The sequence below is a fragment of the Rhodnius prolixus genome, unplaced genomic scaffold (assembly GCF_049639745.1).
Source record: "Rhodnius prolixus isolate KJV_2025 unplaced genomic scaffold, Rpr scaffold_1, whole genome shotgun sequence".
In the NCBI taxonomy this organism is placed as follows: domain Eukaryota; kingdom Metazoa; phylum Arthropoda; class Insecta; order Hemiptera; family Reduviidae; genus Rhodnius; species Rhodnius prolixus.
Window position 1 is genome coordinate 46,985,319 of NW_027411581.1, and position 25,782 is coordinate 47,011,100.

Sequence of the window (25,782 nt, forward strand, 5' to 3'; positions counted from 1 at the left end):
TAAAAAGTTGAACAATTTTTATTTTCTTGAAATCATAAGATGCAGTTATAACTAAAAACTACGTAACTAATACATACTGATACAGAGTTTATAACCATCTGATTTTGAATTAAAAAGATGGACAAGTTTTGTTTCTACCTAAAAAAAAATTATTTTGATTTAACTCCTAAAAATAAAGCTAAATAAAAATTGAGAGAAAGAGAAAACAAGCTCATTGATTTATTTAAAAAAAATATTACCAGAAATTAATAAAACGAGTTGCTGCACTTTCTATTACTGTACAATTAATGTGAGACAATATCTGAAAGCCATTCTTCGTAGTGTTTTCTCGTTCGACTAGAGCGAATATTGGGACGAGTTTGAGGTGGCAACACACCTCACAATCACTTCTTTTGTGACCAACGAAATTGAAGCGAACTGAAACACGACACGCCTTAGCGCTTACCAATAAATTACAGTTGTAGCACAGTAGTCGAAGATTAAGCGTACCTTTATAAGAGCGCTTCTCAAATTCAATAGATTTATATTTTTAGGACTTTTTACGCAATTATAAAAAATATAAGGACCATTTCGTTACAATCAGTCAATGATTACTATAACTTCTGCAATCGTTATTTATGGTTCTATTATTTAACTAAATTTGGTGAATGCACTTCAAATTTCAATCACTAGTCATTGAATTTTCACAACCTTTTCAAATTTATATTTCTATACTGGAAACGCTAGAGAATATATGTATCTGAGACTAACTACTACACGCGATCTAATTAATATTTCTGAAAATGTGGAAAAGGCCTGCCCTAAAACTTACTAATAAGATGCAACCAGTCAACAGTTGGATGACCTACCACTGCAGTTATGGGAAAATTCATAAACATAAACAAAAAACATAAATAATTTAAGAAAAAATTATCTAAAATAAATTTTAACTTGAAATCTGATTATTTTTTTCACTTTTCTTCTTTAATTCAAATGAATCATCTTCTGAATTAATGAAACAATTGCAGAACAAAATTAACTTGAACCTTTTAAAGAAGTTTTTGACAAACTTTATATTCACTTACACACAAACTGTTTGAGTCGAACGAATTAGAATTGAAAAATATATTATATTTATAAATAACATTGCGTTTACAAAACAATTCAAATTAAGAAATTTAAATAGATAGGTTTTCTTTGCGAACCATTTGTTTCTATTAAACCTGAGACTGTTTCGAGATTTCCGTTCTCAGTCGAGGCGATTATGTCACAAGTTTCCTTTTGTATTATGCCTAACCTAGATAATACTGTCCACCACCAGATAGACTGGCTGCAGAAAGTTCTATAGGAGAGTAAATCTAGAGGCAGCATGCCTCTGAGTCTCGAACAAAGAAATATGATGTTAACAAAAAATAAAGGTACTTACGCTATTTTATTCATTTATTTGTAAAGCAAGCAAGTTTTGAAAGACTTGGAAAAAGGCAAAGGTCTAAGACTTCTTTCTTTCAAGGCAGAATCCTTTTTTTTTTTTCTTTTGACCAAACAAAAAAATTCTATGATTGTATTTTTTATATTAAATGTTTTAATATTTAGTTTCTATTTGTAAGTATTTTTACCTGTCAGGAGTCTAAAAAAGCTTGAGCAAAGCAAAATACATGCAATATCACTAAACTTCATTTACTGAGAAAAAGAAGATATTGATTTTGGTTGTGTACTTTTATTCAGGAAAACTTATTCTTTTCTTCTATATTTATGTAAGATTTAAACTGTAAATATAATGATTTTTGCACATTTTGAAAAACTAGGCACACGCTTCTTACTTATTCAAATAAACAACATCACAGATCTATCTGGCACAATTATTATTTCTTTTTTTTTTCTTTTATTTTAATATTCCACTTTTCATAAAAAAAGAGCCTAAAAATGGTATTATGTGAAAAGCAAAAGAAGTGAATGATCAACATAAAAACAATAAATAACGTAGCAATAATTAGGCCTATAACTTAAAAAGACATTTACCTTTTTATCATTTCTTTGAAATTTTACAGGCAGAATTTAAAAAAATATATATATTTATACGACGAAAGAATGTTTAATTGTACAGAAATTGTGAAAATAATTTTTTCGAATTAAGTTAAAAAAAAAAAAAACAAATTAAGGATGAAGTTAAAATAATTGTAATATTAATAATAAATAACAATTATACATAAATAATATTATAAATTGTTAAACAACCCTCCACTGAAGCACTGATGTATCTTTGCCACCAATTGAAATAAGTCTGGTGTCATCGCTAAGAAATGTAACATTTGTCACGTGAGAGCTATGTCCACTGTAAGTATGACATACGGATTTTGGCTGGATAGTAGGGAATGTATAAAGTTTAACTTTGGCAAAATCATCAGCGGTAGCCATTAAAGATTTGGAATTCGAAACACAACAAGCATTTACATCGGTTCCATCGGCAGTTTCAGGCCAAATACCAACACTTGTGAATGAAAGAGTGCAATTATGGGTAGCCCATTCAATATCTCTCATCTTTGAAGATTGGGTCACCTGCCTACATAATCCAGCATTCCAGTAAAGAATCTCGTAATCTCCTGAATTTGATCTTAAATGTTGGCTGTCTGTAGCCCAATCTAAATGAGTTATAAAACTTGAATGACCCGTACATCTTCCAATCCTATTGTAACGTCTAGGGGTGTCCCCGACTTGATAAACGTAGATATTATTATCTCTGGATCCCAATGCAAGCAGTTCTCCATTTGGAGAGAAACTAACGACCTGAATTGGTTCATTGCCGTCCGTGTGAGAAGCAGTAACCTCTCTGGAGTCAGCATCCATAAGTAGCCACCCGCCAGATACACAACCCACCACGATTGTCTGACCATCAGGTGAGAATGTGGCACTCTGAGATTGCTCCCCAATATCCTTGCTCCACACAACAGACCGAGCTACAGCATCCCACAGCTGTATAATACAATCCCAAGCGGATGTAATGAACTGCTGTAAAGAAGGATGGGCAGCCAGTGCCCACAGTTCTTCTGTATGACCCATAACAACAGAGCTAAAGCCCAGTTCTAAAGAGCCTGCAAGTACACAATTTCTTGTAGAGCCAACAAGAAGTTGAGAACCACGGCCTTCGGTCACGGTACGAACACCGCCAACATGGGGAGCCAAGCGTGTTTCGTAGCCAGAAGGTTGAAGATCTGGATCAAGTTGTTTTATAATACCATCTTTACCACCTCCCGAAACAACACTTCCTTCCTTCAGCACACAGAGTGTAAATATTGGGCCTTCGTGAACTTTGGTAATAATACGAGAAATTGTATTGGTACCTCTAGGCCATACTATAATATTTCCATTACTGTCCCCAGTAAGAACATCACCTGTTTGTGTGAAAGCAAGGCAAGTGACATATTTAGGTTTATCACGGTTTGCGAAAACGCCCATTCGTTTATACAGAGCTCCAGCTGCGTCCAACGACCAGAAACTTACGTGACCTTTGCCACAAGTAACTATACATCCACGATCCAATGGATGAAATTCTGCGGCAACTACAGTATCTACGGAACATTTAGTTTCTGTAATTTTCTGGCCTTTTTCACCCTTCTGCCAATCCCAAACGGAAATATTATGATCATTAGCTTCATCAACAGCGCAGAGGAGTGTTCCTCCATCAGCTTTTGAAAAAGATAAACAGCAAACTGAACCCTGGAAATCTCCGAGGCCAATAACTGCTAAAGTTGCTAAAGAAACAGAATCCCACTTCTGACACCAATGTAAAGTTTTCCCCAAAAAAAAACTTTACTTTCACAACTAATGCCTGCCACTAGTTATTTTAATATGTGGGTTTGATTAATAATAAAACTCGCTAAAGTTGTAAGTAATAACCTGATTTATTAACACGTTAACATTACTCACATTAACATTTACAAGCAACTAACGCTATTCATTACAGTCACCATTTACAACAGTCACAACAGTTTACTGTTACTTACTCACTTCGTAACGCCACAAAACTGTTCCCCGACTGACCACTGGTCCGCACTGCACCGAATTGCACTAGTCTCAGCTACACTAACACAGCTCTACTCATCAACTGACTAATTGCCCAACTAGCTACCACTGAAGCACTCCGCAACACTGACTCTCCAAGACTAACTCATAAACTTGACTATAAACTCTAATAACTCCTTAAAACTTGCTTGAAACTCGATTAACACTGACTTCTCCAGCTGTGTCGGCCTCCTTTTAACTGCGTGCCTCCCTCCAACTGGAACTGCCCTCCTCCAACTCTCTGAGCATAAGTTTCCACGCCCTCCTGATGTTCATTGGCTGGAGAAAACATACTGCCACCACCTCAGCTGTGAGCCGCCTCCTCCCATTCTCCGTCTCTCTCCAACTCCGTCTGTCTCCCTCTCACCTGTCAATCACAGGCTGGGAAACACATATGCCACCACCCCAACTGAGGCCTTTCTCTTAGCTGGCTTTTACACAGGTCACTAACTCCTTGAACAATCTAGCCCTTTCCTTTCTAGTTCAATAAAGACCGGCCCTTTTGTCTACACAGTGGTGGCCTGTTACCGGCTTTAGTCGCTTAACCCCTAGAACAATCTAGGCCTTTCTTTTCTGCCACAAGTAGATACCGCCCCTTTTGTTTATGCAGTGGCGGCCTGTTACTGACTTTGGTCGTTCAACCTCTAGAACAATCTAGGCCTTTCTTCTCCGCCCAGGTCAACTTCGTTACAATATTATGGTTTCCTCCATTATATATTCACAGCTATTTTGTAAATTAGAATCGATTATTTATAGTAAATAACTTCTATAAATTATTATTTTATTTATTTATTGCAATGTTAACGCGAAAGACGTATGAGTGGTTAACGCCAATTAAAAAAAACAAAAAACATGAAAAAACTTAGTTAAAAATAAGTGAGTTTGTGAATTGTAAACTGAACTATCAATTAAAAATATTGGTATTGTAACTATCTTTTACTTTATTTCAATTTTTTATAACACAGATTATTATAATTTTTAAATTCTCTATCTTTTTCAACATTCCTTTTGGCTTGTGTCGCAATAATCCCCTTTTGAGATCTTGTTCACGGTTTCCAGCATCGAGGCATTCATTTATTTCTACAATTTAGTCAAATATTATACACAATTCTTATTTAGTTATTAAGTTAACAAGGTATCGTTTCTTGTAGGTTGTTTGCAGCTTATACTGGCAGGTTTCCCAGTTTAATTTGTGATGTCAACTGGTCCTTTGGAGTCCTCAGCAGATCAAATCCAAATCCTATCACATCAGAGATATGGGAAGGAAGTTTTGGATGAAAATAGCAGAGATTTAATAAAAAATAAAAATACACCCTAAATTATACCAGAACATCGCAAACGCTCTTCTCTTTCGATAAATGTTATTCACCTCTCCTATCATCACTGCTTGGTAGCAATGTTTTCAACACGAGGCTTTCGATCAACAATAACTCATCCATTTATATGCCTATAAGGATATGATACAAAAGTATTGTGATACACTCTGAAGATAATACGAACTTAGTGTCACCGCAAACAATATGCCCTGGCGGCCGAATGATGGCATCGTCCGTGTGTATTAGTGTCCTAAATAAGTGCCATAAATCATTCCTCCATTGTGACCTTAGAGATGGCTTTCTTGGGGAAACTAAAGAGCCAGAATCTCAAATGGAAAAGCTGTATATTTCAATAATCTAGCCACTGAAACAGTTAAAATATATTTCTTCTTATATGTTGTGTTTGCTTTTGTTAAGTTCAGTTAAATTTTTCTAGTAAAGAGGAGAAATTGCAGCGCACCCGAACTTAGTGCTGGCACTATTAATAAATTTTCACGATTAGATAAAGGGACGGGGGCCTTTGCCCCACGGCATCGCAGCCAAAAGAGGCTTATCGTGCCCTCCAATTTCAGCTACAATCGTGCTTTAATACTTTACAGAACCTTCTGCAGTAAAGGGAGTAAATCTTGCTCCACTGGAATGCTATTATTTCTTTTATTATCTACATACCTAATTAGATTTTTTAAACACAACTCTAAATTACAATTAAAGGTGCGTAATTAATTATTTCCCATTATTAATTTGCATGCCATTTCAAAATTAGCGTTGATTGTAGGTGATTTTCTCGCTCTATCAAGCATAAATTACTGATTAAATCAATTAAGTAATAATGTAGATAGAGGGTTCAAATTAAATTATCTAATTTCAAGTATTGTCACTTTCTGCATTATTTTAAATGTATATAAACAATACTTTTTTAAACAATAATTTAATGTAGAGATCATTTATTAACGGAAATTCGAGCCAACAGCCACTAGGCTGTTAGAGAGACAAGTTTTAGCTAGCATTTTGGTGTATATGTTGGCAAAATATCACACTCAAAAATATTCCTGCGAAAATGTACTCTCACAAAAAACAAAATAAAAAAATGTCACATCTCCTAGAATTACTTTCTTTGCTCTTACTAAAGTATAGCCTTAATTAGGTTATCTGCACCAACTAGCCCACTCCTAGAGTTCAGCTATCGGTTTCGGAACAAATCCCTCGCTGCCACAGCTTCAGATATCTTTGCAAGCTGGATTATCTTGTTCTTTTCCGTTCTTAAGGATTTAGAAATATCCATTACCTGTATAAAATATCTCAATACCACTCAAACTGTAATCCTTATTTTCTTTGCTTTATATTTCTCTATGATGAATGTTACTAAATCTCAAAATTTTAGTACACACATACATAAAAGTAAAAGCACATACATAGCCACCTTTAGCCACATACATAAAAGTAAAAGTTCACCAAGTAAGTAAATCGCCAATAGCTAAACTGATTCTATCATTTCTTAATCTCTTATTCACATTAATTATCTTACATTAGTTTTTGAGTGGTTCAAGCGTTCCCAAGTTGGCCGAGAAGACGTCGGAGATGATGACCGCCCGGGTCGCCCTTCCACATCCAAAACGGATGAAAATATCGATTTTAATTAATCTACATTACTACTGTGGGGTACTTGCTCAACTTCGTGAAAGAGTAAGGAAAAAACGACCCGATTTGTGGAAGAACAAGTCATGGATTCTCCATCTAGACAACGCGCCGGCTCACACTGCATTGCCTGTCAAAACGTTTCTAGCCAAGCGCAACATCCCAGTTTTAGGCCATCCGCCTTATTCGCCTGACCTGGCCCCATGTGACTTTTATCTATTCCCCAAAGTCAAATCTGCAATAAAAGGAACACGATTTCAGTCCGTTGAAGCTGTGAAAGAAAAAGCGGCACGCTTCATGCAGGAGCTCACAGAAAAAGACTTCCAGCACTGTTTCGAACAATGGTAAATTCGCTGTGGAGCGTTGTAGGGATAGGGAAGTGGTGTATATTGAAGGTGATAATAACTAAATATGTATAAATTTAAAATAAAATGTCTTACAGCAATAGTCTCGTTATTTAATAGCCACACCTGGTATTATTCCTTAATTTAGTTAGCTCAGATTATGTCCAATACATTAGAAACCTTGGCATAAGAAAAGACCCAATAAACTATAGATAGCAAGGGTGAGCACGGCTCCTGAGCTTAACTATTCTTCCCAAATTTCAGGTAAAATCGCTTGTAGAGGAACTGCTGTTTTCCTTCAGTTAATCTTTCTAATCTGGCTTTCCGGCCATTGTTACTATTCCTACTTCAATATTATTTTCTTTTTAATAAAAATTGAAAAATGGAAGGGATTAAGGCACGCGTAACTTGAAGCCGGATGATCGGTGTTCATGCTTGCTGTCCTCTCTCTCTTCTTAGATTTCCTCCACATTTACAACTCACTGCCCGAAGAGATATAAAGCGATCTGTGACGTGATTATACCATCCGAAAGTGATTAAGAAGGCTCAGGGCTCTAATAGCCTCCAAAATGTTGACGCGCCTAGGTTTTTTTTTGCGTTTACAATATAATATTTTGCGTTTATATTTTCTTTAATGTCATTCTAATGAATGTAAACATTTTACTCTCAAAGTCAAAAATTAAAGACAAAAATGTTCAATATTAATTTTAGATTACTATTGTACTCAAGAACTCATGTAGCTAAAATAAAAGGAGAAAATACTTATTCGAAAAACGATAAAATCAACTTCTCACCTAGAACTTGAAATCCTTTCAACAAACAAATGTTAACAATTGAAGTTAGATTCCATCCACACTTCTATTCACCACCGTATTACTTTTCTGGTTCTATCTGTCGACACTTGATGTTGTAACAACGCTATTCGATTGGGGCACTAAGGAACATGACAATTCCAAATAATTGGCTCACTCTGTATAAGAGAAGCTACCTCAGCCTCTATGTATTTGAACGAAATCGCTTCTTTCATGAATAATACATTTAGATATTATCTCCTTCTATACATATATATATATATCTCAGATACGCAAAATTCAGCATTGTTTTTATATTAAAAGATACTTAAATATATTCTTGAAAATATATTTTCTTTCAAACCTATTATTGAAGAATCGGAAATAGATTTTATTTAAAAAATTGCTATTGTTTTTTTGGTCTGCTTGAGGAAATGATCCACATTAAGATTCATTCAAAGATTAGCAGCTGGATTAGTCTGGTAATTCATATTTATTAGAACGAAATGTTACAAAATTAAATTTCAAACAGATTTATCTTATGCGCACGTATGAACATATCATATACGTCTAGCGCACATTGACACGAACAGATGCTTCAATGGAAAACATGTTTGTTGGAAAAAGTTGGTTTTTGATCCTCAGTCCAGATCGAAGTTCTGGTCCTTTTGATAACTTACTAGTAAACTAAGCTATAACAACCTCGCTTTTCTTTAGCGAAGTTTGAATCAAAATTCTGGAACAAAGTTTGCACTAGCATGTTTAGAATAAGAAATCTTTGATCTAAAGTAGTGTATTAGCTGTTAAAGCATCTATTGATCTCGCTTGAGACATCTCTAGACTAATCACGATGTTGACGATTTTTTTCTGAGAAATGGAAATGAACCAAGAAAGCGGCCCAGTAAATCCTGTCCAGGCAATTGCAAACTAACTCTGTGCTTGTTTGCTTAAAATAAAGAGTGCATGCCTTAAGGCCAATTTTTCATTGCGAAATAAGTGTGCTTGGCGAAATTGTTGTGTCTCTTCAGGTAGGCACAATCCATCAGAGTTACCTTAAGTGCTGAAAACTTTCTGGTACTTACTGCACAATTTCCCTTGTTCTGAATATTCTCCCGTAATATGTACTCCCTTGGATATTATCTGAACCTGAATTGCCTGTTCGAATCCCTCCATCTCTGGAAATAGTATTTCAAGATTTAGAGTATTTAGATCGTTTTTTTTATCCAACGCTTTGTTGAGAATCTGTTTTTGGGCCCATTCATTTTTCCAAATCCATCTCGTCAACAGTATAAAATTATTAATTATTAATAAATTATAGTGCTGCAATCTGTAAATCTAAGGCAGTATAATTCCTTATCGGACAGCACATCCTTGTGTACAAGGAATAAAAATGCTTCTAGAGTTCAGTCAAGATTCACTGTTTTAATGAGACCTCTATCTATTTACCATTCTTTATCTATTTGCCACTCTTTAAAAGCAGCACCTGCGTTGAATAAGGGAGATCAATGTTTAAAAGAAAAATGAAACAAAATAAAGGAAAGCCTATTATTTAAAAAGAACGTACCTATTATTCTGGCTGGCTTTACGTCATGTTACGTGCCATGGGCGGACATGAGTTAAATTTCATATAAATTTTCATATTAAATAAAATCCAAAGCCAAGGCCGGGAATTAATCCCAATGCTACCACTACCACAATGCATTAAGCTTTGCGGTATTCACTTCTAACCGCACGGCACTCGAGCCTCCTTTAATATGAACTTATAACTGAATGAATCCATAAATAATTATTAATTTTCTAAATAATTTGAATACCTCCAGTGAATTCCATTTCGCTTACATACTTTAAACTCAATAATCCAAGAGAAAAATGGTTGGCGAGGATAAAGGAACACGCGGCATTCCCACCAGCAGTTCCATGTAAGCATACAATTTCCTCGACTCCAGTATATATATTTTCCTTTGGCACGCCATTTTATTATAGTAATGTTGTCAAAGTGTGAATACAGATAGAATATACTGAAGACATACCTGCACTGTCATCCACACATTCACCAATTTTTAGAGTATTTGTGCGAACAAAAATAGGTCACTTTCTTATTCGTATTTAGTATGCACGGCTGGTCGTAGTTGTTGAATTATGGGTAAATTAAATAAAAGAAAATATTAACGTTTATAACTGTTTTATTTCACTCTTACAACAGAGAAACCAAAACCAAACATAACCATGAAGGCATCATAACTGTCTCTATCTATTAACTACTTAAAAGAAAAAGGTTGCAAAAAAAAAGGTTATATGAAATTGAATGTAAATAACATTGAAACCCAACACCCCACCTCAATCGTTAATTTAGATTCAATTTTTCTCTAAGAAATTCAAATCTTGGTTTGGGTAAAGGCTTTGTAAAAACATCCGCCAGCATATCTTGTGTAGTGCAGTACATTAAACTTATTATTTTATCCTGGCATAAGTCACGAACAAAGTTATATCGCACATCAATGTGCTTAGACCTTTTTCCTGATCTTTCGTTTTTAATTAACGCAATGCATCCTTGATTATCCTCCAATACAGTCATAGGTTCTTCTACTTGAATCATCATAGACTTCAGCAATTGTAAAAGCCATAATCCTTCCTTGCAAGCTTCTGAAGCTGCAATAAATTCTGCCTCAGTGGACGACAAGGCTGTAGACTTTTGCTTTTTACTTCCCCATATAATTGGACTGTTTCCAAAATTTATTACAAAACCTGAAGTTGATTTTCTATCTTCTGAATCTCCTGCCCAATCAGCATCCACAAATATTGTAACACTATAATCAGTGGCCATCAATTTCAGCTTCAAATCCTTGGTATGTTTCAAATATCTAATCACGTTCTTAACCGCGTTCCAGTCCTTTTCTGATGGTTCATTTACTCGCCTGGATAGTATTCCCACAGCCGTAGAAATATCTGGTCTTGATATGGTTGACAAATACAATAAAGATCCAATCACTTCTCGATATTTTGTATTATTAGGTAATTGTTTAGATTCATTATTATCCTTTAAATAATCTGGAGTCATAGGTACGCTGCATTCCTTAGCCTCCTCCATTCCAAGGTGCCTGATTAGTTGTTCGATTTTTATCTTCTGGTTAATCCAATAAATACCGTCTGAATCCTTTTCTACGTGGATCCCTAAGTAATGTGTCACTGGTCCCAAATCATTAAATTCAAATTCTTTGCTGAATCCTGTTAATATTTCATCCCCTAATTTTGGTAAATTGGTACACAGAATAATATCATCAACATATACTAATATGTAACATATTCCGTCAGTTTCTCTCTTCATGTACAAGCAAGGGTCCACTTCATTTCTATGATATCCATTACTTTTAAGAATTCCATCCAGCTTATCATTCCAAGTTTTAGCAGCTTGCTTCAAACCATATAATCCTTTTTTTAGTCTGTACACCTTTTCTTCATTACCATTCAACACATATCCCTTTGGTTGATTGATATATACTGTTTCCTTCAGTTCGCCGTTTAAAAATGCTGTCTTAACATCTAGGTGTCTTACCATCATCCTTTTAGCTCCAGCCACAGATAAGAGAACTCTTAAAGTAGCATTATTGGCTACGGGTGCAAATATTTCAGTGAAATCCTTTCCTGGTTTTTGTGTAAAACCTCTAGCTACCAATCTTGCTTTATGTTGTGTTACCTTTCCATTTTCGTCTCGCTTTAATTTAAATACCCACTTGGTATCAACTGGAGTAACTTTTTCAGGCAGGTCTGATAGCTCCCAGACATCCTTAGCCTTCATTGATTCCATCTCTGCGTCCATGGCATCAACCCATTTTCGCAACTCTTCTTTAGTTAAAGTTTGTAGTTCATTCCACGATGTCGGTTCAATTTCATTGGACTCTAATACTTTATAAGCTTCATCAAAGCGTTCTGCAGGTTTACCTTTATTAATTCTTTCAGACACTCGTCTATTTAAATCTCCCTTATTTTGTACTTCTTTGGTTCCACTTTGATTTAAGCTCTCACATTCTTGCAAAACTTTATTATTATCTGTCTCAAGACATTGTATCGTCCTAACTACAGTAATTTTATCTGTTTTAGTGTCCAAAACTAAATAACCCTTTGATTCATCAGCGTACCCTACAAATATTCCTTCCTTAGCATGATTGTCTAATTTGCTTCGTTTTACAGAAGGAACATAATAAAGAGCTTTACTACCGAATACTTTGAAACCACTCACATCAGGTTTTCTCTTATTCCACAATTCATATGGTGTTCTCTCACAAGTTCTCGTCGGAAGACAATTTTGCAAATATACAGCCGTCAATGCCGCTATACCCCAGTATTTTTGTTCCAAATTGGCATCATCTAACATAGATCGTACCATATCCAATAGATAGCGATTTCTCCTTTCAGCCACTCCATTTTGTTGAGGTGAGTACGGCACCGTTAATTCATGTTGTATTCCTTCCTGCTTGAAAAAATTCTGCAAATTATCATTTACAAATTCCCCACCTCTATCTGTACGCAATAATTTGGGGGTCCTTTCAAACTTATTTTTTACAAAAATAAAAAATTCCTTTATTCTTTGGGCAGCTTCATCTTTATTTTTTAACAAATAAATGGTGAGAAAACGAGATGCGTCATCAATTAATGTAAGAATATATAAATTATTACTAGGAGTAGGAACCTGCATCGGGCCACAAAGATCTGCGTGAAACAGATCACCTACTGCTAATGTTCTATTTTCTGAAGTTTTAGGATATGCTTTATCAGCCATTTTCCCTTTCAGACAACTGACACATTTCATTTTTAACTGGCATTCTTTTATTGCTAATCCATAAACCAAATTTGTCTCCTTCATTTTGTTAATAACTCTAGGGTCACGATGCCCAAACCTTCTATGCCATACATGAATGCAGTTTTCATGAATAATCTCCACAGATTTTCTAGCCACGTCACCATGATTTAAAGCGTACAGTTCTGAATCTAGATATCCTTCTGCAACAACTTCATTATTATGTTTTACTTCACACATGCCATTTCCGAAGATTATGTAATAACCATTGCTGTCCAATCGTTTTACTGAAAGTAAACTGCAATCTAAATCCGGCACAAATAGTACGTTAGTCACTTTGGTTTTCTTAACTGACCCATTTTTTAAGATGCATTCTATATAACCTGAACCAATCCCAACAACATTTAACATTTTTCCGCCAGCAACTCTTACTTTACCAAGTTTGTTAGTTATATTTCCAAGGAAAAATGATCGGTTGTTTGTCATGTGATTGGAAGCCCCAGAATCTATGTACCAGTTAACATTCCTGCTATTTCCAGCTACCTTGAAACACTGATGAGATTTTCCAATAATTTCCACACTATTTTCATCTTCTGTAATTTTTCTAACCTCTTCATATGAAGAACTTGGTCTTGTTCTGCTGTTGAAAATATAACAATATTTCTTGATGTGACCAGGTTTACCACAGTAATAGCACATTCGGTTTGTCGCACCTAGACTGTTAGATGAATTACTCTTCCTTTCTTGTTTCTCAACACTAAACTTATTAGCTTTCATAGCTACCATATCATCAGTCTTAGAATTTTCATGCCTTCTTTCGGATGTCTCAATCAATTTATTTTTAACATAATCTAGACTTAATTCACTTTCAGGCCGACCTTCCAAACTAGTAATTAGAGAATCGTAAGTGACTGGTAAGCTACACAATAGTACTGCAATAATGTCTTCATCAAGAATTACTTTACCTATACACCTGAGTTTATCAACTAATTCAAGAACTTCATAAATGTAATCCCTCATATTTACAGACTCATTATATCTTAAACTGTAAAGCTTTCTTAATAAAAACAATTTACTATTCAGGCTCTTATGTTCATACACTTTAGCAAGAGAATTCCACATACCTGCCGCAGTTACTTCATGTTTAATATGCATAAGTTGGTTGTCTTCGACAGATAAAACTATTTTTGCTCTAGCACACTTATCCTTTTTCTCCCAAGTCAATAAAGTCTTGCCAGCATTAGGTTTTTCTTCCCATATCACATCCCACAAATCCTTTTCTGTCAAATACATTTCCATTTTAAACTTCCAACTGTCGTAATTTTGTCCATTTAGTTTATTAACACTAAATTTTTCTTCCATATTTGTCATTTTATAAATCTTCAATGCCTTAAAAAAAAATGTACCACACTAGACACACGCTTCAACTGATCTGTACCAAAAAAAAAAACTAACACAAATTTAAATCAACTTCACACTGGGCCCATAACCTGTTGAATTATGGGTAAATTAAATAAAAGAAAATATTAACGTTTATAACTGTTTTATTTCACTCTTACAACAGAGAAACCAAAACCAAACATAACCATGAAGGCATCATAACTGTCTCTATCTATTAACTACTTAAAAGAAAAAGGTTGCAAAAAAAAAGGTTATATGAAATTGAATGTAAATAACATTGAAACCCAACAGTAGTTGGGTTTCCGTGCTCCTCTAAACCCAGCTAAAGGCTGCCGCATCCTATCTCTCTTTGGCTTCACACTCTTCGCCAGATTTCCTTCGGTTTATTTTTTGCATCTTCTTTAACCTCCTTTAAAGCTTTTTTATCCACTTTTATTTTATATTTTTATCACTACATACTACTAGGTAGTACATAACATATATACTGCCAATTTTAGTTTAAATTTTTTGAAAATTCGAGTTTATGACGACAATATTTCTTAAAAACTTTATGTAGAGCTGATTGCCCATCTAATTGAGGGACCATAACTAACTGTCAACGACTTCATTGACTGAGAAAAATTAAAGAATTATTTGTTTTGATTACACAGGTAATGGAGAGCATTAGAGTCTGAAAACTTACCACTTATTCAATTCCATTTACTGGCTATTTAAGATATCGATGTAAAGACGACACATTTGATCTGTAGAGATATTTTGATGGGCGGAAAGTGCATTCAAGAACATAGACAACAGTAGCGACTGGAAATGCAGCCTTAGAAGCGGCACCATCAAAGAGATGAAGATCTTTACATAGGTACTCATTACATTATTTAAATCCATCGGTAAAGTGACTTACTTTTCGGCTCACCTATTCTCATTAACTGCTCGGCAACACTTCTTTCTTTTCCTTTTAGTCAGCACTTTCCCCTTTAGGGTCCAAATTGTCGTTAATTGCCGTAATCTTCCATCTAAACAGAAGCGTTCTATTTCTTCCTGGTTCAGCAGCCAAAAATTTCCGGAAATGTGCGATATTCATCGCCTTCCAATTTTCACTCTCGCATCTGTCTTTCCGTAAAAACGTTGTCATTCCTTTTGTCATACACACCTTTCGCATCCAAATGCACCACCGGCCGCAGGATGCAATTATAATGAAAAGTTTTGTGTTTTGGTAGTTCTTGAAAATTCAAACGAAGAAAAAACATCCTTGCCGGTAGCGACCAAGATTTCATAGCTTTGCTTAACTGAGTCGATGAAAAACCACCTAAATAAGCTGTTCCTTTCATAAAATACGAGTCCCAAGTTTAACGCAATCAATACGATTTAAATTCATGGATTAACTCAAGTAATTCGTTTTTTGGAAACATTTTATTCGCAGCATACAATATAAATAATTAGTGCTGCTTTACTAAGTTAAGATGCTTATCTGACTAAATCTAGTCAAAGATAACTCATTCGCAGGGATAATTCACAAATAAAACGCAAATTGAGAAATAATACAGATCTAAAGATGTAAACACTAGAATAAACAAACACCATAAGTATTATATAGGCTTAAAGACTAAATAACGAGAGGAATTAAGGGGTCTTTTACGGTAAATATGTAAGTAAAATCATTTAGTATCTCTAAGGAAACTATAATTATAGCCAATATAGCCTGTCTCCCTCTCGTCGACTGGATCGATGGGATAAGAGGGGATTAGTGGAGATACTCTAACTTACCTAAGCTCCACCCTACCTCAGCAAGGTGCTGAATGTGGAAGCCAGAAGGTTCCGCGTGCCGACCCAGCTCGAGTGGCCAAAAGAACAGAGAAGCATAAAATGATAAGGGGCGCTAACCACCCCGGTAGTCGATGCGCCCCCCCAAAAAAAACAAAAAAAAAAATGGCTTCACTGAAAAAACCCAGTGTTCCCGGTCAAAAACTACTTTGTGATGAAACCTACAACAGTACAGCACCTCTTGCTCCAAACCAGTATCAGTGCAGCTGAAATTTCCTGCTGCATACCTGTCTCGCTGCACTTCCTTTATTTTTCTAAAGCTGATGCATTTTCCTTGTTTCTCCTTGTTGACACTTTGGTCTAATTGGAGGCTCAGTCATTACCTTCGAACCTGGTCCAAGGGGACCAGCATTGCTGGTCTTATCAATGGATATGATATCCGTAAACCTTATGGAGTCAATCAGTGTCGAATCACTTAGAACTTTTTTCGAAACAGAAGAAACTCTTCTCTTCTTAAGCTCTATTATCTAGGGTTTCAGATTATTAAAAAACATATTTTTTAAAAAGAGCATTCGCCAAAAGCACGAATGCTAAAGTTTCATTCGCACAGCCGCATCAGATGACGCCATCTAGTGTCCTAGTATAGTGTCCAGCTTCGTCCGGAACGCTAACCAACGGAGTTTAATAAATATTTAACTTAAATGCATTTGTTTACTCATTTCCCGAAACTACTTGGTTTGCTACGGAGTACTAGTTTGTTGTGGAGTATTGGATTTCCACTTACTGCCACTCGCATGATGTCCATTTTCCAAAGCATTGTCACTCCACGTCACCTTATTGACTCTGGAACATTTCCAGCAATTTTCTTTTTTGTGAATACAATTTTTAAAGAAACTTTTGGAAGCGTAGTAAAAAAATTAATATTACTTATATATTATTCCATGAACGAACAAAACACTATCACGACCAATATGGACATATGGAGCAGAATTGTGGGGCTCCGCCAAACCATCCAATATCCAACGTTTCCAATCCTCCGCCGAATCGTTAACTCACCATTCTATCTTTCCAACCGCACCCTCCATCCTGATCTCAATACATATTCCATATTTAAATGAATTAATCCACACCCGATTCCTAATATTCCACAGCAAACTCTCTGATCACCCAAATCCTCTGGCTCAATCACTATCCACATCGTCCCATCCTGACAATCCTCCACGTCGCTTAAAACGGCGTTGGCCACGTGACCTCATTGCTTCCTAAATGCCAATAAGTTCCTAGAGAGTTCCAGCGCTGGCTGGTTTCTCTCATCCCGTCATCCTGGTTGTGGCACTGAGCCTGCTCTTTGGCACAATCAAATGTTTATCTATAAATACACATTTGCTAGATGGATATTTTGTACAGTTGCAAATAAATAAATAAATGAAATTATTATTATTATTTTTTGCTTGTTGACTTCATCATGCCTTCACGCTGATATTGGGTAGAGACTAATAAACTGTTTAACTAATCACTGATCCAATATGTATAAAATTGCCCTTTCCCTTTTACACTTAATAGTAGTTAACATGAGAACATGGTCTTCGTGAAAGAAGGGCACATTCTTTCTGAAAGTACATTGTTGAAGAGGTTTGTAAGAGTGTGGTACGCCTTGCAACTTATCCCAGCCATTACTTCTTCTACATCCCCATACAGTGTTAAACTTTGCCTAACATCCGCCCTCTTTTACTTGTTATTTTGATCTTACCCCTTTTACATATTACGTCCTGGTACTAGATCCACGCCACTAAACTCCATATATATTATTCATGAGTGTTCTCATTCAGTACGTGGTATATTAAACAACTTTTACAGAATACAGACATTCTAGAATAACTGTTTTATGTACTGGATGTCTTAACTACCGCAACCGCGGATTATAAAATACATTACTGTATGAAATAATGAAGCGCTATATTTTATGATAATAATATCATTTTTTTCGACAAGCAATGTATCAGCATATACTGAAATCTAGTGGGAAAATCGAAGGCAGTATAAGAATTTGTCAAAATAAAGACATACGTTTACGCACATTATTTGGCACCATGCAATAATCTCGCAAAAACAAGCTTTCTACCTATTTAAGCGTCCTACCATTATTTTAAGCTGTGCCATTCAACTTCACTTAGTCGGATCGACCTATTCTCCTATCAAATACGGATACTGCGTATCTCAAATTTTTTCTAGAAAACCATGGATTACCATGGTACCATTAGTACTTCTACAGAGGTAGACGAATCCTTCTTCTAATGTCTCGTTCAAGTGGGGCGCCACGGTAGCCGAGCGGTTAGAGGCGAGACCTGCGAAGCTAATATGTATTGTGGTACTGGGTTCGATTCCCGGTCTTAGGCCTTATGTACTGGATGTTTATTTAATGGTTAATCAAAGAAAACCGTAAAGTATGTTTGCTAGTCGCCTCCGTCCACGACACCAAATTGGTAGTTGGACGTTAAGCCCCGCCTGAAAAAGTAGGCGATTACTTTACTTACTTTTTACTTTACTTCTTCTTAAGTGTGGCTAAGATAGATTAGGAGCGTTATGGTGAGAATCTCCTCGCCTGAAATTCATATTAAGTGACGATTTGCGGTTACTAAATGTTTTTGATAAATAAAAACTAGAAATCAATTTAAAACAAATTTAAATGTATTATAATATTGTATTATATCATTAGGAAAAGAACCAAACCATTAATTTCAATTATTAGGCTAATCTTTTAGCCAAAGGAGGCGAAAGGCTGCCAAGAATGGGCTAGTAGACAGTTTGGTTAATCTTTTTCAATTTTAATTTTTATCTTCTTATGAACTCATTAAGCATTATATTTTCAGTGCCAAATTAAGTGCGTGTGTGTACGTCTCTGCAAACTGGAGAAATAAACAAAACAAAAATTAAAATGCAAGGGGAATAAAGTAATTTTTTTTTAAAAAAAAATTCATTTTGTTTTCTGCGAACAAAGTAGAGTAAACAATTCTTGAACGGAGGAGTAAATATTTACATCTAGAAGGAGCTGTTGAAGCAGCGTAAATATAAGGAGACTATTTATAAATTTCATTTTCTGGTAATTGTAGGTCACTTTTATTTTGTCTATTCAAATTGTATTTTTAAAGGAAAATATTCAAGTTCACTAACAATTTACACAATTAAGAGTTTCTTTGTAGAAATTTACACAAATTTAAATTTTAAACCATTCCTAATGTAAATATTACATTGATTGTTGCAACAAAGATTTGCAAATTTAACAGTAGAAGGAAAGGTTGTAAAACGTTGTAAATTAAGTTTTTCCTTTCCCTTCAGGAAAATGAGCGTTTTCCTCATTAAGGGGCATCTGAAGTGATAACGGCAAGAAAAAGCGTTTAGACTAGAAATGTCACTGTGTAGTGAGAATGAATGGCGACTGGAATCTCACAGAAATATGTTAAATGGTACACTTGATCACACTGTGTTTACCCAGTAAACTTGGCTTCTTCTTCAACTAATTAGGCTTGGTTTTCTCATTCGTTATTTATTTTTATATTTTTTCAAATATTAAAAAAAAATTTTAACCGTTTATTTAGATACAATCGACGCTTTTATTGCGTTATAAACAACAAGGATAACAATGTACACTACATACTCAGAGTGGAAAAGTCACACAGTGGTAACCCTTCAATAACATTTTACTATCTATTGACTCTCGTCGTTAAAGAAAGGACCACGAGAATACAGACTTTAAGGACGTCAAAGAATATTATTTGGCAGTATTCTGCGGAAAAGGTGTTGTAAAGATATTATTGTATGTTAAGATAGAATTTTCTGTATCGTGTTTTTGCAACTTGAGTGTCGAAAGAAATGTTTAAGTCTGTATGAATGGTTTGATTGGTGAGATAGAATAGAACGTTAACTATAGAGCGAAGAATTTTAGACTGCAACTCCTGGGCTAAGCGTTTGGTTGAACCCCACAGTTCAATGTCATAAACCCAGACGGGTTTTAATGCGCTTACATTTCTCGATCGTTGGTTCTCCAGAGTGAGTTTTGATTAGTTGTCAGGTTGCCTTTTCAGTAGCGTCTGATGAGTTCTTTTCTCTAAAGTCATTAATGACCCAGAAGCTCCAAATAAATAAATAATAATTAAGCCACCTACAACTGAACAAAACTTTGAAAATTGAGAACTCTACTGTATACAGGAGATATGATGGGTACATTCAAAAAATTGATAATTTTTGAAAGGCACAAACACTGAACGAGAAAGTGGAGAACCAAGTTTTGTAAAAAAAGAGGGAGTTAACTAGTTGAATTTGACGTTGTTCTTAAATTAATACAGTTAGTAACAACTACTAACAATATGCTGCTAATTTATCAAAAAGTCAGTTACGTTAAGATTTTGTATAAAAAATATTTCAACAGTAATCTATATCTAAATGGAGGAAGGTTGCATTACAATATTGGTTAACATTTTTACCAGAGATGCAAGAGGCGTTATCGAATTGTAATTATTATTGAATAATGAGTTTATGATACTTCTAGAATTCAAATGAATTAAGCAAATAATCGAAGCCATTAATACTTAGATAACCATTTAAGTGAGCGAGTCCAATAAGAACAGGAAATAATTTGTTCAACTATTGTCAATATTATTGTCGTGGCAACCATTCTCAATAAGTTCGATCAAAATTTCAAACGCGTTCTTCCTATTTCAGATCCACATTAGCGCTCGGGGTCAGGACTGGTACTTTCATTATAAATTGGTAAAATGATTGGAGCAAACTCTAAGACATCAGTAAACTGAAGAGCCCATAATTAAAGGAATTTGGGGAAGAACACTTTCTGCCATCAATTCATACAAAAGATACTCTGGTTTCCTCTGTTACATTCCTGATTTCTTGTAATAATGAGAGTACCACGGTGTTCGCCAAATCGAATCTAGATAAGAAATAAGTTGCTGAACATGAGTACCTACTCCAAAAGTACCTCTAAGTATGTGAAGGTTTTGACTGAAGTTATCTTCTGGTTGTCGTACAACGTAAATGGCATCCTATATAAAGAGGTAGTCCTTAAGTAAGAAAAGGATGTACACTTAGAGGTTAGAGGCGAGGCTTGCAAAGCTAAGTATTACTGGATTCGATTTTATTTATTGGTCAATATGAGAAATTTATATTTAACAAAAATACGTTCGCTAGTCGTCTCCGTCTGCGACCTAATTTTGGTAGTTGGACGCGAAAAGCCCACCTGATAAATATAAAAAGGGTAGTAGGATCTGGTTTATCAGTGTTCACTGTTGACTAGTCAGAAATGCAGAGTCTAGGCCAAGTTATTTGGGCTCCAGACCAAGTTTAGGACAACAGACCCATATCATCCGTGCACATTAGCGTGAATCACCTTTCCTAGGATTAAAAATTTAAACCTTAAGCACTCCTGCTCAATGCAATTCTAATAATATGAAAAATGAGTTCAAATTTTATGAAATAATGGTGAATAACCAAAATATAATTGATTCTTGTTAAAAGAAATATCGACGTAATATTCAATATACAATATTTCGAAAAGAATCTTTTTAAAGTTTTATCACGTAAACAAACTAATAGAAATGTCTACTTCTGTGTGTTGTAAGTGTTATCAAAAGGAATAGGACTGCAAACTTTGCTATCTCGCTACAATAGTTTGGAACTTGTAGTTTCAGCTTCTAAACGATGAACATCATACTAGGGTATTGAATGACGTACTTCAGAATTTATATCACCATTTATAACATCAACAGTCGTTTATTTCAATGATCTTTTTATTTATTATTATTTGAACCTTTCTTAAATTTAATAATTGGCAAATAAATAAATAAATGGCACCCTTCAGTTAGTTTTTTTCGTATCACAAGAGAAAACACTGAGAAACGACATTTTATTGAATTTTATTACCCGCTTTAAATCATAATTTAATGATGGTAAAGAAATAACAATTTACTTTCCAGTTAACATCCGGTTTAGTATTGCAAGCTATAATTATTACACCCCATTTCCGCACAAGATATTTACTCCAATGGCTTTACCATTGTGGGTAATTAATTTCTGTGTTTAATTGCCTTCAACAATGAATTATATACTTTGCACCATTTTTCAAGAGTAATTGTCAAATTTAAAGTGCTTTTATTCTGTTACTAGCGAGCTAATACATATTTATTGAATTTTTCATTCATGTCTGCGCTATTAAACTGTCTTATATTCTTGCTATTATCACTTTATTATTTCTAATTATAATTAACCTGGAAGGTGGTATCGCGCACTTCATCCGGGTGGGTGATCAGGTAATTAGGTAATAAAGTCATGAAAAACAATCGAAATTTTAGCCATGTAAAGAATGATGACGTATGCAGAAATTCGAACACCCCCAACATTCTTTCTTCACATAAAGAAAGTTTCTTGAAACCTAACCTGTACGGAAATATCTAAATAATAAAATTTTCCTTAAAAAATTGGCATTTCTGCTACACGCATTTTGTTATATTCGGAATTTAATCTCTGTAGATAATATGAAGAAAGACGCAGATACAGTGCTGAGATTGTCATATTCTGTAGCTTTGTTCTTGGAATAATGGTGACATCATTGACGAATTTTTCTGGGCTCAATAACTTTCATTATCTTAAATTCATTTATAAAAATGACTTTACCTGGACAAACGCCTCACATGGAACCTCTATACTCGAGTCAAGCGACATGAACTTAACTTACGTTACCGAATTATCAAATACTACTCGACAAACGCTCCAAATTGTCTCTTACCAACAAAAAGAAACTCTACACAGCTCTCCTAGCCCCAATCTGGACTTGAACTGTACGGTACTGCAAAGCGTTCCAATCTCAACCGTATCCAATCCCTTCAATCGAAAATCCAACGCACCATCGTTAACGCACCTTTCTATGTAAGCAATCACACCATCCACATTGATCTAAAAATCCTTTTTGTCCTTGACCTAGCCAAATCCCGTTACACCAAATTTCATTTCCAAACTTTCCCAATACTTCAACCAGCTTAAACCTGTCTCAAGACCACTCTTCTCTCGAATCCTCCCCGAAAACTGAATCATCAATGGCCTGGCGATCATCTGTTCGCATGATAGAAAAGGGCATCCTGTATTAGTCAGCTCATCGTTCGATAGCCCTCATTCAATACCTCCAAGTAATTTTGTTTATAATATTTACGTAATCACATTTACTTATTGCCAATAGGCAGTTGTAAATTAAATTTAGAAAGTTAAAATAAAAAATAAACCTACCACACTTATTTTTCATCATTTTAAGAGGGAGATTGTGATAATTCTGAAGTTTTGTTTAATTCCAGAGGAATAAAGCCCCCTAATTTCTGGATTATCAGAATCCCGCTTGACAACTAGACAATGTCAAACGTTCTAGAAATTGGGTTCTAAATTCTAGGGAATACTTGCTAAATTTGTCTTACATTTTGAATTTGGAGGATTCTTTCCCCGGATTTATATTTTTATTTTTAAATAGAAAATAAAATCCTCCATTCTCTGAGAAGCTTGCTTTTCGACATGACAAATTAGCTGGAAAATCAGCTGTCAAACTTGTTTATTGACTAAGCTTTTTCTACTAACCTTCTTCTTTACTAACAGCTTTTTTTTTTTTTTTTTTTTTTTTTTTTTTTTTTTTAAGAAAAAGAAATATTTTACCAAATTCTGCTGCCATGATAATTTAATTATCATACAGAATTCTACAGAAAGTTTGGTACGTGTATCTCCATTTTCTGTTTGACAATAATACCATTATTTATCAATGATATCTCATGACATTGAAACGTTAATATTAAAAGAATAAAACAAAAAAAATCTTATTGTCATCACGTAAATGAGGTTATAAGATGACTTTATCACTGAGTAAAATGAAACCCGCCTACTTTTTTATAGATTCGATTTTCGATAAAAGAAACCTCATTGTTTAAGCGAGCGCTTGGAAAACACGATGCTGTCAGGTTGGTCAAGGTAGCGCTCGTTGGAAATATTATGTAGCTCGCTAGGAGGTTAGAACAGGTATGTGGACATACTGATTGCCTCGTTAGCTGCCTCCACTGCCTCCATTTGGCGGCGCTATTGCTGAGCGCAATCTGGCCCTCATGTTACACCCTGTTACACCGTTATGTAGTCTGGGACCTGCTTGTCCGCCTCCAGCATACTAATCACATATATAGCCTACATCAGAATGAAATGTCTCTATATACTTGATCCACGTATGCAAATCTCAACAATTTACACATTCAGCTTTTAAACAAAACATTGTTATTTTGATGTTTGTAAATAATTTCTTATAAACGAAATGTTAATTTATACTTGAATTCACTTGGTAATTATCGATTTATTTATTTAATAAGCTAAATTTAAATTGTATTTTTAGTTTGATAAAGTAAAAAAGTAAAGTAATTGTCCAACTAACAATTAGGTTTCGTGGACGGAGGCGACTAGCAAATATACTTTACTGTAAATTTCTTTTATTAACCATTAAATAAAATCCAAGGCCTAAAGACCGGGAATCGAACCCAGTAACACAATACATATTAGCTTTACAGGTCTTGCCACTAACCTTTCGGCTAGCGTGGCGCCTTTTTAGTTCAATTCAAGTCATATAGTTTAAACAATAGTAAAAATGGAAATGTTGCAAACGTTTTTAGTGTTCAATATCAAGTTCTCTCTCTGGTAACATCCAATTTGAGGTCCCTCCAGTTCGACATTGTTTTTTAATGAGCTACAATAATTAAAAGTTATAAGCAGCGACGTTATAAACTTATTACAAGACAAAAACAAAATTAAATCTGGGTCAGATGGGAACTACGCTTCCTTCGAGATAAGGTACTCACATAATTCTTGATCTTTTTCAATTTCCAATGTGAAAATATATCCTTTTCTTAATACCAGTAGAGCTGCGAAGCAATTAATGGCTGAATACCTTTTTTTTTTTATCTTGGAAGTATTAATGTAAAAAGCAGTAGAGGAGTTTGAAAATATAGCCATCCGTTCCTCTACCTTTCTCTTAAAGCCAATCAATTAAAAACTACACCTTGCTTGGCGTAAATATTAAATAAAATACAGGTAGGACAGGAAAGGTTAATTTATTATGATAAACGAATTGCTGTAAATCAACTGTAATGAGATGACTGCACATTAATTATAAAGGTGCTCCCTTTGTAAAGGTAAACAATACGCTTCATTAGAATTTGCCTGACACTTATTAACCAAGTTAACCTTCTTATATGTTTTGGTTAAATAATTAACACTTAAAGCATTCTCTTTTACTACATCAGCATAATTATATTCTAGAAAGCCATGTTAAAAATATCTAAATTTCTCCTGAATTTATCAGGTTATATTATAAGTGTTACCCGTCTAGTGTTTATAATAATAACAACCTTAATACAACTTGACAAGGTTGAAACAAAATTAGTTCACTAAAAACGGCAACTTTTGCAAACATCTCTTCTACATTAGCAATTATTTCTGTAGATTTAAATGGCCCCTAGGCTATCTAATGCATGGTGTAAAGAAAATTCATACGCCAGAAGATTGAAAATGATCAACAATATTTAATTATTGTTGAATATTTAATTTTTGACGTGAATACGTCTTTAAATTTGCTATCATATGGAGGCAATCCAAAAAACCTAATGATAACAAAATCGGGGGAT

The 25,782-nt window shown here is 34.7% G+C and overlaps 1 protein-coding gene, 1 long non-coding RNA gene and 1 pseudogene across 8 annotated transcripts in view; 1 reads left to right on the forward strand and 2 right to left on the reverse strand.

Moving 5' to 3' along the window:
* Nmdar2 (glutamate ionotropic receptor NMDA type subunit 2) overlaps nt 1-25,782 on the forward strand; it is a 691,809-nt gene that overhangs the window by 121,302 nt on the left and 544,725 nt on the right. The window lies entirely within an intron of this gene.
* The window catches only part of LOC141461258 (uncharacterized), a 91,741-nt gene that overhangs the window by 27,387 nt on the left and 38,572 nt on the right, over nt 1-25,782 (reverse strand). The gene's annotated exons all lie outside the window — the stretch shown is intronic.
* On the reverse strand, nt 1,402-10,166 carry LOC141461353 (echinoderm microtubule-associated protein-like 2 pseudogene; annotated as a pseudogene).